The sequence below is a fragment of the Convolutriloba macropyga genome, chromosome 9 (assembly GCF_964194025.1).
Source record: "Convolutriloba macropyga chromosome 9, txConMacr16.3, whole genome shotgun sequence".
Lineage (NCBI taxonomy): Eukaryota > Metazoa > Xenacoelomorpha > Acoela > Convolutidae > Convolutriloba > Convolutriloba macropyga.
Window position 1 is genome coordinate 55,177,523 of NC_134476.1, and position 12,382 is coordinate 55,189,904.

The window sequence follows — 12,382 nt, forward strand, 5'->3', positions numbered from 1 at the left end:
ATACACTTCTGAAACACAAAATACACTTCTCGAATCGGAAAAGTACAGCAAAAAAATTACTTTGTAGAGTGAATCTAGACTAATTTACGAAGAATAAAAATTAATACCCTCCAGCCTGTTTAAATTTTGCATAAGCAATATGCATTTTTTCGTAGAGACTTCGTCTGATAGCTTTCGTCTGAGGATGTGACTTTTTTTTACCTCAAAAATCCGGTGTCAGGACAATTTACCCAATTCCATTTTACCCAATGCCATTATACCCAACCTGCCATTTTACCAAATGCCAGTTTACCCACTGACAATTTACCCTATTGCTAAATTAACCAGAACGACTTCTTAGCCGACCGAACGAAAAGATCAAAGAGCATTGGGTAGGTTCGTATTGAGTAAAATGGCATTTGGTAAAGTGCCGTTGGGTAAAATGGCAGGATATGTAAAATAGCGTAGGCTAAAATGGCATTGGGTAAAATGGAATTGGGTAAATTGTCATGTAACCCCAAAACCCGATAAACAGATAAAGCCGTGACGTAACTTTGCAAGCTGGCCCCCACCGCACACACGAACAACTCCGCTCAACCCACCACATGTATTAGTTCTAAGGTAGTCTCCCTAAATTCGCAGCCATCTGAAGAAGCCAACCGCTCTACGGAATTCTGCAGATAATTTGACCGACGTTAGTGGGTTATGTTTAATGTGATGCAAGAAAATTAAAGAATTAAACGGATAGAAAGGTGTAAATGAAAATAATTAGAAGGTGCACTTAAGAAGAGTTAAGAACAATTATCTAAATCTTGGCCACCAAATCTGGTTTAATGGTCCTCAAATATTGCTCTTTTAAATGCAAAGTTATTGCTTCGCTTTTTTTGCCCTGCTGAGTGACTTCAACGCTGGCTCTATTGTTTTAGGCCCATGTATTATGCTCCCAACTAACAAATTGTGTCGATTTTTATGTAAAATAGCGGTTCTTTCCCATTATAGCCCCCTCCCCCAGCTTAGTGGTCAGATAACCTATTGTCCCCAATCATTGTAAATATATGGTAATGGGGCCTATAATTTCATGGGGGCTATATAATTTCATGGGGGGGGGGGCTATAATGGACAGACCCAAAGAAGCAAGTGTATCGGGGGGGGGGGGGGGTCAAAAGAAATTCAAAGGTTATCAGCTTATGTTTAATAGCCGCGAAGCGATACGGCTATTATTGGGAACATCAACGTTTTATACAATTCAAAGAATTTGAATTGTATTGGGGCGCTGTCTTTTTTTAAGATCTGTTCACACATTTAAGATTGTTGAAGTCAAATTGGAGTAGTGATTTTGGCCACGCCGAAACAGGAAATGGAGCGAAAAAGCGAGTGGTTTTGCGGTGTGAAATTTTTTCGCTCTAATTTTAAAGTAGAGTGAGAAAACGGTGTTTGAACAAAAATTCGCTTCTCGCTAGTGATTTTTTGTTCACATGCGGCAATTTCACTTTGATTTTAACTGCTTTTTCGGTTTTTTGGATCGGATTTTTTTCTAAATGGTTTTCCCAGGTCATTCTGGATCTAGTTTTTTTGTTTGAACCAAATTTCCATGTCTTGCTAGTGGTTTTTTGTTCACATGCGGCATTTTGACATTGATTTTGTTTTTTTTTATTTTATCTGATTTTTTTAGGAAATGGTTTTCCCAATTCACTCAAAGTGCGTTCTAGGCCTAGTTTTCCTTTAGTCAATGAAAATTCTTTGAATGTTACGTCAGGACTTGTCTTGCTATGTTTTTTAATTCGTTGTTTTCATCGATGATTGTTGCGACCTGACTTCTTGGAATTGACTTTTTCAATTTCAGCGATTTTGTGCGTGACGTCATTTGTGCGGCTTTTAGGTCAATTTTGTGACTTACCTCACTTTAAAAAAATGATTTCTGAACTCACTTAATGAACTTTACATTTAATGAAGATTTACTAGTTAAAGATCAGTAATGTGCATCTAAGTAGTGCCAAACGTATATGCCCTAATTCTCGAGTATTAGAGTCTTGAGTTTGCGACTTCGAATATTAATTTTGAAAAAGCCCAATTAGGGTTTTTTCCTTATAGAGTGCATGTGTCATAAAAATGACAGTCCGAATCTAACCAAAGTCTTGTGGTCTATTAAAGGACTGGTGATCAATCTGTCTATCTTATTTCTTTAGTTGTTTCAATTCATGGAAGGCCACAAGCGTCTATCGCGGCTATTTTCCGACAATCTATCGGCAATGTTTGACTATTGTAGAACAGATAAACAATTTGAAAAATTTTGAAAAACGGGTATTGAACAGTTGAAAGTGTGAACAGTTCAACAATAGGGCAAAAAAGGCAACGACATGATCAGTGCAGTGACATTGACAAATTGTTTCATGAGAGAAACACTAGGATGGCACCAATTTCAAAAGCTTTTATTTTATCCAACATCTTTTCGCTGATGGTTATGTATGTGAGTTGATCACAGAAAAATAAAGAGTTGAAAGTTGCTCAGAAATGAGTCACATTTTTCAATCAAGGTCGTAATAGGTCGTCTATTTGCATCCACTCAGATTATTCGGAGCCTCGTATTAAACGTAACCCACCCCATAAAACGTCTCTCCCTTCAATATCAGCACCCGCCTGATGAATTGTTCGAGAGAAATTCCTCAACTTGTTGCTTACTTTTGGTAATTGAGAGAACAAATAAGATGGCAAAATTTTGATTATTTTCAAGAGTTTGCAAAAATATTTTTCTTTATCACCCTAAAAAACGCGTGAGCTGAATTGATAGCATATTGAAACATATGAAATTCCACTGCGTCTAATTTACGGTCCTAAGTTTGAACTTGACAGGTTAAACTAAATAATTAAAACTATCAAATGTATATTTTTTACCCATGTACAATGATTTTATAAAGTTTGTTCAAAACGCTTCATTCCAATTCGAAGAGCTAAGTGAAATGAACTGGTAGAATATCAAAATTCCAATGTTTATATTGTCCAATTAAAATTTGCAGTTTCGAAAAGTAAGTTTTAATTTGACAATTGTTGCTAAAAATTACCTGCTTGTCATCTACATCACGATCTAGCGGTAACGAATGTTTGCCTGCTTTTTAAACTGGTTGAAGTCCTACTGATTTCCTAAATATCTGGAAAGCAAACTAATACGGCTGCTCTCAACCGAATGACTGAGGACGGATCCTTTGTTTTGTCTAGATATTTTGTTATATAGTGTACTATTGTTGGCTGGCAGGGAAGGTTGATGTCAAGGCGGCTTGAGGGTAGGGGGCCTTATTCACTAAAAGGTTGCAACTGACGTGAAATGAGGCTATTATAAGTGTTGATATCAGTCTTTTGAGATCAGTCCGTTCATTAGTGGAAAATGCTGAACGTTTGTAGAATAGATCAAGAAATATCAAACATTTCAAAATTTGTGCTGTTCAAGCAATTGAGGTTTCAGAGATATTTAAAACTGTTTGCAGAGCACGGGAAATGTTTATGCCTATATGATTCTAGCTGATATTAAGTGGATGAAAGTTTTCAGTTAGAATTTCGTCAATTTCAGTTAGAATTTCGTCAATTTAAAATTTGTTTTTTAATAGCCGCACAGCGATAATTCTCTTGGTTTTTTTACAATTCAAAGATTTTGAATTGTATTGGAGAGCTGTCTTTTTATGACTCGAAGAGGAGTATTGGAGAAGTCTTTTTTTAATCAATTTTATTGGAGTGATTTTTGAAGCGGGAAATGAAACGCGTGAAAAAATTTGGAGTGATTTTGGTGCTGAACAAAAGTGGAGAGCGGCGCGAAAAGAGTGGTTTTTGTTCATACCCCGGTTTTGAGAGAGCGAAAAATTGATGTGTAAAAAATTTTTCTCTAAGCGACCGTGCGTTCACGTGCGGCTCTTAAAAGCAGTTTTTTGCAACTTTTGATGGTTATGAGGTTTGATTAAGATATTGTATTAGTTTTAGGCTTGTTTTGGTAGGAATTGCAGTTTTCGAGTAGTTAATTTGAGTTTATTGCTAATATGGAGGTTAATGCTAAAATGAATATTTTAAAACCTTTTTTTGTTATTTTTTGCAGTTTTTTTAATATTAGACAAGTTTCTTAGCCTATTATGACTTGCCCATTGTTTCGTGAGCTTTTCATTGCTCTAATTGCAAAAGAATTTTATTTGGCTTTATGTTTACTTGTACTATATAAAAAAACTCAAGTTAAAAAAGATTAAGTTTTTCCATTTTTTTGTTCAATTTGTTTTTGAATGACGTTTCTACTCCTCCTTAAATTTTTTAAGACATTTGTGGAAGTTCAGGGTTCACTAGTTCTTTAGACATAAATATGTGTAAATTTCTCCTTCGAGTCGTTTCCGGAATTCTTCCGGCTATGTTTTTTTTAAGATCAGTTCACACATTTTCATGATTTTTGAAGTCGAGTTAGTGATTTTGGATACGCCGAAACAGGAAATGAAGCAAATAGCAAACGGTTTTGCAGCGTGAAATTTTTTAGCTCTAATTTTTAAATAGAGTGAGAAAACGGTGTTTGAACAAAAGTTCGCTTTCTCGCTAGTGGTTTATTGTTCACATGCTGTAATTTCACTTTGGTTTTTACTGTTTTTTCAATTTTTGGATCAGATTTTTTTCTAATTGGTTGTTCCAATCCATTTTCTAGTTCATTCTGGGCCTAGTTTTTTGTTAGAATCAAATTTATGTTTCTCGCTAGTGGTTTTTTGTTCTCCCTAGCGGCATTTTGACATTGATTTTCTGTTTTTTTGTTTTTGGTTCTGATTTTTTTTAGAAATGGTTTTCCCAATTCTTTCATAGTCCGTTCTAGGTCTAGTTTTTTGTTTAGTCATTGAAAATTTTTTGAAATGTATGTCAGGACTTGTCCTGCTTTGTTTTTTACAATTCAAAGAATTTGAATTGTATTGCAGCGTCTTTTTTTTTTTTAAGATTTGTTCACACATTTTCATGATTTTTGAAGTCATATTTGAGTAGTGATTTTGGTCACGCCGAAACAGGAAATGGAGCGAAAAAGCGAGTGGTTTTGCGGCGTGAAGTTTTTTCACTCTAAATTTGAAGTAAGGTGATAAAACGGTGTATCAACGAAACTTTGCTTTCTAGCTAGTGGTTTTTTGTTCACATGCGGCAATTTCACTTTGATTAGTTGCTCTTGAACCAAGTTCATAGCAATTATTGTAAGCGTGTTGGTCTTTTTTATGCAAATTTTTCGCTTGACCATTTTGCGCTTTTCTTCTAGAACATTCTTTGACTTCTCGAGTGAGTTTTTCACGTTTTCGTTCTTTATTTTTGAGTGATCCCAATTGCTCTCACTCCGAATTAAAGCTTGTTGCTAATATAAAGTCGTTTGCAGCATAAGAAAAATAAGGGTCAAATAGCACAGTCAACAGTGCATTTTGTTATGAAGCGGGAGATCAATGGTTCGAATCGCGGGTGTCAATTTTTTCACCCGCTTGTCGTTCGAGAGCAATTCTTCCGACATTAGTCGGTTTTTTCTTATTTTAAACGTCTTTTAAAATGACTTTAGATTATTCATAGGCAGCCCTATTGTATACATTTTTGTTGCATCGGAACGATGATTTATGAAAATCGTGCAGGCATGCTTTTGTCTGCGTTTATCTAACTATCTATGTATATTTTCTAAATTTACATTAACCGAAATTTAATTTGACCGAAAAAATATTAGTTGGGTGAATGTGACAATACTTGAGTAAAATGAGAAAAAGTTAAAATTGAATAGGGATGAAAAGGTGTCTTGCGTTACTAGCTGCAGCTTATCACCAATACACTTTGAGTGATTGGGAATTCTCTAATGTGAATATGTTGAAAGGTGGAATGGTTTTGGTGCAATAGAATGTGACGTGTGTGGTTTTGTTTGCTTGCAGTGGCGAAGAGACTTAATCCTGTTGTTAATTGTATCTCATAGTGATGCTACTACTGATAGTTTGTGCAGAAGATTTATTTTTAGAGGTGTCGTATGTTGAAGCTTTGTTTCGCATTGTTTTGTTTTGCATTTATATTAATTAATTCACGCAATTTTACATAAAATATTACCACTTTTGCTGGCCTGCAAGTCAGGTAATAGTCAGTGCAAGTAATAGTTAGGTTAACAATATGAGGAGTTATAGAAAATTTGGAATTTTGTTGAAAGTTTCTGCTGAAACTGCTATGGCATGAACTTGTTGACTAAAGGTGCAATAGATTTGCTAATGAGCATTAAGTGAACCTATCTAGTGCTGTGAGTGGACAGCTAATGGCTGTTAAGACTTTGAAAAAAATTTTCGAAAGTTTTTTAAAATTAGTAAATCATAAACTTATATTTGTGAACTGTAAGTTCGTCTCAGTAAAAACAGGATTAAACTCCTTCATACCACTGCAACATAAGTTAATCTCATTGGCGGTTTTATCAAATAACTATTGGTTATACGTCTTCAATGCCACAAGATTTCAAATTTTTTTAAAAATTTTTTGGACATTTCGTTTTACTGGTTCCTTTTGAAATCTTATCACGTCATCCTAATATTGATGGCTACATCTTCCTTTAGTGAAGACGTCCAAAGGATCATAGATAAAATTTTCTGAGAAAAAAATATGGTTTAAATGGCTTCAACACTTTCTTCTCCCATTTTTCTAAAGAAATTTTGGTTTTTGCCTGTATTTGTTGTTTTTTTTCATAGTCATAAGACATATTGTGATGTCTTATTGATTACCTAGGCATCATAAAAATCCTTTTATTCACATCGTGGCATATCTGAGCGTATTCATTGAATTCCTATTAAAGCTTTTGAGTTTAATGGCTTTTAAGACTTTATGAATATTTTTTTATTATTTTTTTGAACATAAATCAATCTTAAGCTTAATTTCGTGGATTGTAAGTCAGTCTCGGTAATGACAGAGCCGCTTTTTTTCTACATCAGCAATAATTTATCTAGTTAGCGGTTTCGTCTTCTAACTATTGGTTTTTCTTACTTCGGTGCACGAGTTTTCATAATTTTTATAATTTTTGGATTTTTTTTAGTAATTTTAGTTCCTTTTGAAATCGTATTACATTATCCTAATATTGATAGCTCCCATTGGCTTAGTGAAGACGTTCAATGGATCGTTGAAAAAGTTTTCAGAGAAAAAAGCTTATGGTTTAAATAGCTTCGACACTTTCTTCTCTCAATTTTCTACCGAACTTCTGGATTTTGCCTGTTTTTGTTGTTGTTTTCATAGTCAATGACTTGTTGTAATGTCTTATTGATAATTTTTGAATGACAAACATCCTAGTCGTCACATCATCTAGGCATAATTTAGCGTATTAAATGCCTTCCGTTGAAAGCTGTAGAATTTTTTGACTTGGATACTATGAGTTTTCTCAAAAATTTCGTGATTTTGATGTATTTTTCTTTGCCATACGACTTATTGTGAAGAGTTATTGATGTCACATGAATGAAACCTATGATTGCTATTTCATCGAGGCAGAATTTAGTGTGTTTAATTAACTCAAAATGTAGCATTTTTTAAAATTCAAACATTTATTTTTGTTATCTCTTCATTTGGTTGACAATTAAGTCAAAAATGTAGATGAGCTCGGGTCGGAACATCATGTGCGAACGCACATTAACGAGCCGCCTTGTTACATATTAAAAACCAACGAGATGAAAAAAGACGAGATACTTTCTTCAGTGTTATCAGAAAGTAGATTTCATTTTTTAAGGAACCGTAGTTTTTACTTTTAACTTTTGCTCTCCTTGACGATTAATCATCTTTTTCTTTGTCCACTGACGTTGCTAATGTAATTCACAAAAATCATGGAATATTTGGGTTAAACTATCCGATGTATTCATAGCTATCCCATTTTATGCTAAACTGTAAACCAGCGGTGGGAACATTTTAACATAAATATCCGTATTTACCCTTGTGTCAACAATATGGCTCAAACATTTTAGTAAAAATAATGTTATAAATAATGCTTGATCTTCTGGAACTTCAGAAAAATCGTTGTTATTTTAAACTTGACTTGGTAACTAAGACTAAAGAAGAATAGTATAAACAAATTTTAATAAACTTTCATTAAGAAGGAAATTAATCGGATATATTTTCACGCGCTTTCAGCTTGTTTTCTTTCAAGAAGTTTGAGAGAATAATCCCGTCTACTTTCTACAATACGCGACAACTTGCCAGACACGAGGCTGAAACTATAGTTTCTTATCATTATATCTTCCAAACCTAATGAAATTTTTAGCTATGTTCCATGAAAATTTCTAGCTAGCCACTGAGCTACGCGACTGAGTTAAATTTAATAAATGAGAAAACTTGATCAAATTTATTAACTATGATTAGTGTCTGATTTTGCCTGAATAAATTTTAGGCAGGTGAGCGCGAAATAAAATTTTGTAGCAGTTGTTCTATTGTTTAGAGTGTTAGCTATTCTAGGAACTTGTTTCTGTACCATTTTATCTGGAATAGACAAATCTGGTTCTTTAAAATTATCATTGTGGTTATAAATCAACCTACAGCACATCTCTAACAGGTTTTTCTAGATTTCAAGTTGTGGATTTGCCCAACTAGCCCACCTGCTGCATTCAAAGAGGGCTATTGAAATTATTCTAAGACCATGCCCCCATAAGTGACATTGACCTTTGTGAAGACCAGTTTTTCAGCTAGTAACATGCTGCGAAACAATTTTTGCAAAAAGGATGAGAGTATTGAGAGATGTCGCATAATGATACTATTCTAGCAACTAAGATTTCGCCAGAATGTTGCAAAATAACATTAGGCACGCATAAAAGGAATTCAGTTTCGTTTGAGTTTTCCATGAAACCCGGGTAACATATAAGGCTAACTGACAAGAATTTACATTATTGATTTGATTGATTTATTCTGATTGCTGATTAATTATTTCCAAAGATAAGGCGCACCACCTTTAGCTGAAAGTTATCTCAAACTTAACAATTGTTTCTGGCACAGCCGAAACTTGTGGTGTTCTAAAATCTTTTAGTTTTGTTTACTTATTTTGTACTTAAGATCCAAAGCAGTTTCGCTTGGAGCGCGCCTTAAATATTATTATATAGGTTAATAGCCATTCCTCTTAACATTATAATGTATCATTATAAACAGATCTTTATCTTCAACCCAGTCCGCAGTATACTTTCCCAGTTAACATTTCACTTCTAAGACTTTTGGCAGAGACCTAAAAGCGCATTCATTATTGGTTGGAAATTTTTCACATTCGATCACTATTTATCTTCAGCGAGGTATTATATAACGCCGTGCCATTTTCCTAACCCAGTGGAATATTTACGTGCAATAGCTATTATGGGGCGGGCTCAAATCTTTCCCAGCAGGTAGTGATGGCCATCAGTCATGTCTTATTGAGGCGACTCCCTCTTGAAGGGAAGGGGCACTTTATGCTCCAGGTGCTTTTTTAGGTTCAGTCACTTATGATCGATCTATATCATTTCCGAACAAACATCCACAATGCTATCATTCAACATTTTAACTATGTGTGATAAATTTGTTGAATCTTTTATTCGAATCGTTTCAAGTTTACCTATGCTCATCATTTTAGTAGACATCAGACAAAAGTGAAAGTTATGTCGCGTTTATTTTAAATGTCAACAGGAATGTTCTTTTGTTACTAAAATATGATTAAGTAAGATAAGGGAAAACTCAGCAGCAGAAGTTAGCAGTTAACCTTCAAGACAATATGACATAGATTGACAAAAAAAATTAAGTTTATTTTGTGACAAATTCACTGCTTCTATTCGCTTTATGTATATGCATTTTTTTTCAGTAGAAGACGAACAGCCGAAAAATATAAAAACAGTACTAAAAACGACAAAGCTTAAATTTCGGTTGCGGAAAGAAACCCCCACGGAAAATAAACCCCCACTTCATTTTAGATAGGAAATAAACCCCCACAGAAATAAACCCCCGCGGAAATAAACCCCCGCAGAAATAAACCCCCACAAAAATAAACCCCCACTTTAGCCATTAAAGAGCTGCGCATTTAGCGCGTTTGGCCATGCCTCGCGGGCCATGGCCATGCCTCAGCGGCCCGTGGGACTTGATATGAAACTATCACAACTGAACAAACTATCAGAACCAAAATTCAATTTTAAAATGGGGGTTTATTTCCGTGGGGTTTTTTTTCCGTGGGGGTTATTTTCCGTGGGGGTTTATTTCCTATCTAAAGTTAAGTGGGGTTTTTTTCCGTGGGGGTTTATTTCCTAGACCCCTTAAATTTGGTTCATATCTGTTGGAAATTATATGTTATATTCTAGAAATGATGCGCCGCTGCTCCAAAAATCACCTTGAGTAAATAAATTCAGCAATCAATTTGTAGTAGAACAAGCCGATTTAACTTAGTATTATTAAAAAATATATAATTAAAATTTTCAAACTGATTTTTCAAACTAAATCTGTGTAAAACCTCACTTCACAAATTACTCAAAATACAGCTGTTGAATTTAAAATTTTGACAGCTCCTCTTAAAGTTCGCCACTTTTTGCGCTTCGAATCGCATGATTCAAGCAATTAGCAATGTTGAAAAAAGTTGCAAATTCAACTTTTTGATTTGACGCAATTGAACCATAAAGACTTTTTGCTTCACAATTAAAAAATTCAGAGAACAAATCCAAGAGTTGTATTTTTATCAATTGAGTCAACTGAAATAATAAAATTTTAATTTTTATCAAGGAAAAAGTTGCTCTAAAAATCAAAGAAAAGTGCCAATGTGTGTAAAATTTTATTTTTAGTCCAAAGAAATGGGTTTATTTTATTTCTCAAATTTCGATTAGAGATACGTTTTAAAGAGATTTTAGAATTGAATTTCGTTTCGCCTTTGGATTTAAATTTTGCATGTGGGGAATTGCTTGAGGCTCAGTTGGACAAAGTGGAAGAATTAAAAAAATTCACCGAGAATGTATATAAACATGGTTTGTTTAGATTTTTTAATTATTTCAGTTGCAATTTTAAATTAAATTTCATTATGAAAAAAATTAATCAGTTTTTTTATTTTGCGTCCTGTGAGAAATAAAAACAATGCAAAATTGTCTAGACAGTGCTTTCTGCGAAAATTGACCTGCGCACAAAGCATTAATTCGATGTGTCGATTTTGAGTTGTTGTGCTTGCATTTAAATTTTTGCTCCTGACTGAACCAGAAAACCGAAATAATTATTAAATTCTAAGGCACCGAGTAAAGAACCCATTTGATAAAAATTAATTGGAATATGTACCGGAAAATAAATGAAATTCAACTGCCGCAATGAAAAAGAAATCTAAAGTAAAGTCAATTTTTTACTACTTTTTTAGAAGTATTTGCCCATCTCTGATACATCAAGGTATATGAAAATCACAACAGTTTACAACTTAAAAAAATCAAAATTAATTGAGAACATGATTGTCAATTGTTTGAGACTCTACCTCTTGAACACCAAAAATTTCACATTCAAATCAAATCCGTTTAGCATTTCTGATTGCAGGAACTTTCTGTCTATCCTTTTTACCTAATTTATCTGAGTAAACCTTGTACTAGACTATCTTTTTCCTTCATCATAATGGTATTTCACTGTGTGCCTCACAGTATGTTGGAAAATCATTTATCTTTTTCTGTTTTCTCAAGGGAATGCGTTTTGATCATACTTAGCTTTTTTCATAAATCTGACTTTCAGCCAATGTTGAAAGAAAGCCAACAGAATCTGTGTTTTTATCGTTTTTTTTTAGATTAGAGGGAACAAAAATTGCATACACACGATTACTTTTTCCAATATCGAAAGATTGTTTTCTATTTTGTTTCTTTTGCAAAAACCTTTGCATCTCATTTAAATTAGTTTGCTAAGTTTGAGAGAATTTTTCAAAGTGAGTTATAGATACCAGAAAGAAGCCAAAGAGAAAGAGTTGCATCGTTTCAGTCAAAAATCAAAACTGAAATAAAATAATCAGGAATTTGCTATTTAATTTTAGTTTCACACGCAAATCAAAAAATGTAATTTAATGTAGCATTCTCAAATTCTCTTGACAACAGCTTTATAATGAAACCCGGATATTAACAGCTTGTGGTTGTTTCCGAAGCAGTTTGTCATCATCTACACCTAAAGTTGATCTCTCTGTTAAGTTAAGGTCTGCACCTAAAGTTGATCTTGTAAGTTAACGTCTTTCCGAATAAAAAATATTTATGCAAGAGTTTGTATACAGAGTTTGTATTTCTGTTTATTAGCTGTTTGTTTGTTATATATACAATTGTCAATTAATTTTGTTTTCTAAAATCTGATGCTTTCCCGTTTGATTTAGTTCTGTGCATCTGGTGCTTAATTTCACATAAAAGAAAGTTTCTGACTACTCTGGACGTTGAGGTTAAGCTATCAGATCTAAGCCAAGGATACTTAATGGCTTGTAAGCCTTTAA